Source organism: Plectropomus leopardus, chromosome 14, assembly GCF_026936395.1.
Source record: "Plectropomus leopardus strain MGB_pleo_1.0 chromosome 14, ASM2693639v1, whole genome shotgun sequence".
Lineage (NCBI taxonomy): Eukaryota > Metazoa > Chordata > Actinopteri > Perciformes > Serranidae > Plectropomus > Plectropomus leopardus.
This window is the reverse complement of record NC_142189.1, coordinates 10,808,976-10,815,253: the sequence shown is the minus strand read 5'-3', so window position 1 is coordinate 10,815,253 and position 6,278 is coordinate 10,808,976.

Sequence of the window (6,278 nt, the reverse complement as noted above, 5' to 3'; positions counted from 1 at the left end):
ACTGGTTGCACAGTTACTGCTAGATAGACATGACTTTGTGGGACCGATTAGACTTCCGTTAAAAAAAAAACTTCAAAATAAAACTTTGACGAGTTGACGTGCGTTTTAGTCTGAGCCTGCCTGGAAACGAAATTGATTCATTTATTAGGTCATTGATATGTTCTCAAACATTTGGCTCAAATTGAAAATGAAGCCCTTTGTCAAATAATTTTTTTTTTTAATTTTGAAATTGGTACAGATATAGGAAATAGTTAGACAAAAAACAAATGCATTAAATTAAAATCATGATAAATAAAAATTATTTAAAAACTACAATTTATATATATACAATTTATAATTTAAAAACATATATATATTTCTGCTGCAGCTGGTAATCACCAGTGTCCAACTTTATCCCTTCATGCAGTCAGCATCGAGCAAGGTACATTATGTAAGTTTAAACTTTTCCTTTTTTAACTACAAGATTTCAATCGAATCAAAACACAACAAAACAAATCTACACTATCTGGGTACGGTCTAAAGACGGTTCTTTAAAAAAAAAAAACACAAATTGACAAGATAGACTTTAATTTTGAAGGCTGCGTATGAGTATTTGGGAAATGAAGTTTTTTTCGTGCCACCTGCAGATGATACAGCTGTATTACAAACGTTTGACCACTGAGGGGCACAATAGAGCTGCAGAGTGAAGCCAGACCTCCAGACATACCCATCAACTATGTTTTATCATTGCAAAGTTAAAAAAAAAAAAAGTTATCACTGAAACAAGAAAGTTGGCTAGGAATATAGAACTGCTTTGATAATTGAAAATATTTTCTTTGTTGTTTTGAAAATGCAAATTTAATCAAATTAAAATGCCTTTATTTTTTTCTTTATGAAAACAACAAAACCAACAGAGATTAGCCCATATTAATATATTTATCTTACATTTATCATCTCAGACGATGCAAAATTAGAGTGTTCAGAGTTTGGATGTTTAATTTAGCTCTAATTAAACCACAGAGTTACAATTAAATGAAGATTTCAGCTCCATCTGTCGCTTGCTGTACATCTTCCCATGTTAGAGAGTACCAGCTGTTGTAACAATGCAGCAGAGACAAGTAAAAGCAACTTAAAACATCAACTCTTCTGCAACAGCTACTTTACATGTTGTAACCCTTAATTTGGCAATTTCCTGTTGATGCAAAAATAATAATTAATCATTAAGTCCATAATGATATACTTCTATTGGTATCACTACCTAATGAACATGCAGCTCTTATTTACAAAAAAAATGTGTTCATTCTGTACAAACGAAGCACATTAGTTTATAAATACATGCGAGTGGTTGATGTATGTGAGACATTTAACTCTTGGCTGCAACTTCATTATCAGTTCAGTTTTTTCTTTTTAGAATAGTAAAAATGTATAATTAAAGTCAATGCTGTAAAGGTCAGTAACAGGGAGAATTGATCTGGAGTGAAGTCATGGCACTGTTGACTGGTGAAGTCAGGAGTGCTTTTTTCACTGACTATTGATGCCTTTTATGTGTTCAAATCAATACTGGACTGAAGTCTTACTGGAATAGATTAATGGTGTGAGTTGTTGGACAAAGATCAGACTCATCATGATCTTTCACTGGCTATTGATCCCTCTACCTCCTTACTTTCTGTCTGATAAAAGGTCAGTCTTTTTTTGTTTGGTCACTTGTTCAATATTTACACTGAGACAGTGTTTTCAGAGGTGGACACTGGAAAAGTTGCTGTGTGCATCACTTTTAAATTGATTACAGTGATGATTTGACATGAAATCAATCACTTTCATGTTTTTAGAAGGGTTTTTGGAGAGTTTTTCTTTCATTTAAGTACAAAAAAGAATCAAGAAAAGTGAGTTCGGAGAAAGAGAGGGAGTAAAGCAACAAAGCCCCCCAACCAAATTCAAACGTCACAGATGCTTGGTATTCACAATATCTTAGACCACCGGGCTAAGAGTCTCAGTGTCACTGTCTCAATCTGTCTCTCCGTGCTATTTATCGCCCTGTTTCTTCCCACGGTTTAACTTTGAAATGGGCACTGTCTGTCCCTGGTGGCTCTGCCTCAGAATGTAAACAAACATCGGAGCTGATGAGGATCTGACCTCTGTACCGGACTGGTTTTCCAAAACACTGCAGCCGGATCACCAGACCATTTCAGATTAGCCTCTTGGAATCTCAGAGTAGGGATCTTTGGAGAAGACACAGAAAGGTGGCTGCAGGGGGTCACTCTTTACTCAAAATTTCTAATGTCAAAAACCGATGAGAAATGTAAACTGGTCATATTGGAAGGTAAAACATTTAAATATGTTGTTTGTGTAGTTGTGGGCCCAAGCGAAAATTATGGGTTGATGACTTCACAGTGATGTCACACACAAACCACAAACTCCAAATGGAAGACTTTTTTGGAAAAAAAACACTCATTCGTTTTTTTACCCCAGGAGTTAGATTAACACCACTCTCATATCTTTCCCTTAAAGATAAGCTGCTTAGCCGAGCCTAGCATTAAGACTTGGGGGGGTCTTTGGCACAAAAAATTTGAGCATCAGACACTTAATCTTCTGCATTCTGGTGAAGTTTTATGCACCAGTTTGTGCCCCTTTCTCCTCACTTTTTGGTATGAGAGTCTTAATTTTTTTTTTTCCCAAATAAATGTCCTCTGCTACCTTCATCTTTTTAATGACGGGTGCAGATCTAGCTATCATAAGGGGCATGTTACATCCCCCCCCAAAATCTATCTATCAGAGGACTTTTATTTTTACAAAATTCCACAAATTGATGCAACAAAGGCACAAAGTGGTGCATAAAAATTCACCAGAATGCAGGAAATTTAGTGTTTGACATTCAAAATTTTCTGCTGGAGGACCCCAAACCTCCCGTTTCACACGTGTTCCCCTACAACGTTCTAACAAAACATACGCCCTCGCGCTGAGCACAGGGTGGATTATGCTGCAGAAGTGGCTTCGAAAAGTTTCATGTGATGTTTTAATACTTTTCTCCCGCCATTAAAACAGGTCACCATTGCAACCAGTATCCGTAAATCTAACCAGAGCTGCTGTACCTCATGTTGCACAAAACTACAAAACCCTTTTAAAGTCATCTTGAAATCCTACATCCTGCTGGGGGTCAGTGCTACACACTTGAAAGATCACATTAGTCAGACAGAGATGCCATACTGGCTCTCTTTCCAAAATGCCGCCTGAAGGAGAGCGTCAGCAGAATGCTTAAATTGTAAACCTTAAAGTGATATATGTGCTTTAGTGTGTGTGTGTGTGTGTGTGTGTGTGTGTGTGGTGTAAAGAGTGTGCATTAAAATTCCCTCTTGCTGCCGCCCCCTCCCTCCTGTGCGTTGGTCTGGCGTCTCCCTGCAGTCTGTGGTATGGAGGGCAGAGAGAGGGCCTCTCTTGTGTCGCCGACTGGAATTACACTTATGGTCATTTAACATGACTGAAACCATGAAGCAGGAATGGTGCTTTTCTACTTTCGGCAGTCCTGTGTCGTTGTTCGGCCTGTTTCTCGACACTGTTTTTGCACGTTTGTGCATAAATTATTGGGCAGAGTATGGTTCAAGATTTTACCAATAAACAGCACATTTAACTAAATGCTGTGCATCTGGTATCGGGATTTTCAAGGACTTGGCTGAAAAGATGCCAAGGATGTTAACCCTTTGAAGCCAGGATCTACATCAGTTTTCCTGTGCAGCGTTTAGATGCCTTTCAGAGGCATTTAAACTTTTGAAATCTGAACAAATTGGTTTGATTTGTCACGAAAACATGGGAAAAAAGGCAATGTGCATCTTGGCGAAAGATTACCTAAACATTTTTTTTAAAAAAAGAAAAATGTCCTGCAAATGAGTGTGAGAAATATTTGAAAATTGTAAAAAAAAAAACAACCAAAAAAAACATAAAAACACTAGGGAAAATGTAAAAAGAAGTGCATATATTTTTTTTTAATTACAATTGCGTATTTTATTTATTTAATGTTTATTTAAAATTGACAGAGAATATTAATGAATATCAGTAAAAAATACAAATGTATAATGTATATAATGTAGAATTTACACCCACAGGCCCTTGCCAGGTAACACACAATAGAAAGAAAGAAAGAAAGAAAGGAGGAAATAAAGAAAGAGAGAATATAAAACGAAACAGCAATTCATACAGAGAACAAAAGTGCATATTCGAAGTATTAATATTATATATTATTTTAATATCCTTTTTAGGTGATTTCCTTGTTGGTTTTTGTTTTTAACTTTCCTTTTTTCTTCATATTTAGGAATTTTGTTGTAACTTTTACAAATTTCTTGCTATTTTTGGGGGTCATTTCTTGCAAAGTTGCTCATTGCCTTATTCTCACGTTCTTTAAAGAAATTTGCCCATTTGCTCAGGGGTTTGACAACAATTTTCTACAAGCAGAAATTGGAAATATGATGATACAAACTGATACAAACTTATTGGCATTTTTGTCACAGACTAACTCACTTTTGCACAGATCTTTTATAATATCTTGTTTGGATAATGTGCATGTAAAATCAGGAATGATTCTCCCTGCAAATGTCTGACAGGAAGAGATGATTCCTGTACATCTGTGGGACTACAAGGGAGGAATTCAGGACCTTTTCTTTGATTATAGCCTTTTTCATGCCACAGTAGGAAAAGCACAGGGGTAAATAACAAAATGACTGCTGGCTTAATTCTATTTACCATCTGAATCATTGTCACACTGCCCTGGCTTACTTGGACTCTTGAATATATCGATGTCATAGTTAATGTTATTAGCAGCAGCTGTGACAGCAGATGATTCATGAATCTGCAGGCGTAGCTCTGAATATAGGTACAATATGTTATCGTCCGTGTGAGCCAATAAGAAGATGAGAGTGATTTATCTAAAATCTAACAAGCAAATTTTAAAGTTGATTGCAGCCAATGTTCTCTGTATGGGAGGAAACTACCAGTCACCTCTCACGCTGACAGGAAGTGAGTCTTTGATGTTAAAAACGGAGGCTGCAGTTTGGTAAGTTTCCTTTTCTCCATTCTTATGAAGCAACACTGGTGAGAACAGACAACCGCCACCAAGGCAGAACATCCTCTGCATCTTGACTGAGTTACCATTTCATGGTCGCTTATTGCTATTGGAAATGCTGAAGAAATCGGAGATGTTGATAGTGATTCAGAGGAACTTTTTCTGTGAAGTCGATCTTCACTATGCTATTTCCTCTAATTTGTTTTCTGCTTCTTGTTCTTTGTTTTTTTATATGCTGAGATGATTTTTCCTCTTGCTTTAGCTGTTTCCCAGATGAGTGTTGGTGATGTATTTGCTGAGTTGTTTGTTTAATGTCCATTCTTACTTGAAGTATGAGTCAAATTCAGCATTAAATCACCATATTTGGTTGGTTTTGGTTTCTGGGTTTTGCAGCCTCCAACTATCGCCAAGACCAAGGTCTGTCATGTTGTTTGTTTATCTGTGTTAAGTGACAGTTTTTTGGTGTGATGAGAGGTGGTTGAATTATCTTCTGTTCTGAACGTCAAAAGAGTCGATGACAGAAAATCTGTGTGCCATCGGAAATATGACCGCTCTTTTCTGCTTTGCAGGTGTGATAAATTAAATTAGAAATGTTGAGACAATAATCCTCTTTTCAAGTGTGATTTCATTTTCTATTTAATGAATCATGTTTAATATACCTCCCATATAGGATATGGATACAATGCATTGTGTGCTTGAGTGTGTCGATGCACACTAGATTCACACGCTGTGACAATAATGTATTGCGGTATTCAGGAATGTCATGGACAGCAGACCAGTTGGTGTTCTTCATCTGCAGCACAGACTCTATTTCTGAAATGACAAACAACAACCTGTTGTTACTCTGCCCTCTGCACAGCAAGGTGTCACGTCTGAGAGAACGGGAACAGAAGCAGGCTTAGTTATGTGCCGGGCGGCATGCTGTTGTTGGTGTGAGGCGTTCGAGCAGACAGTGTTCTTAATTGGTTGAAGGCTCTGTTTGTTTCTGGCTGCTGAAGAAACACAGTCATCATCTTAGCAGGGTGGAAATATTTCACTTTTAATTCTTCATCTATTTTGCAGTTTTTTGCTTCTCTGCTCTGACACAGCATTATATCCCGTATTCTAAGTTTCCAGCTGGCTTGCATTACGCTATGATGCTGCAAATCTGTTGTAAAATGGCATAAACTCTCATGAATGGTTATTTACATTATCTCATTTTTCCTAATGGATCGTTGAGTATGTGTGCACTTTGTGACATGCTACAGAA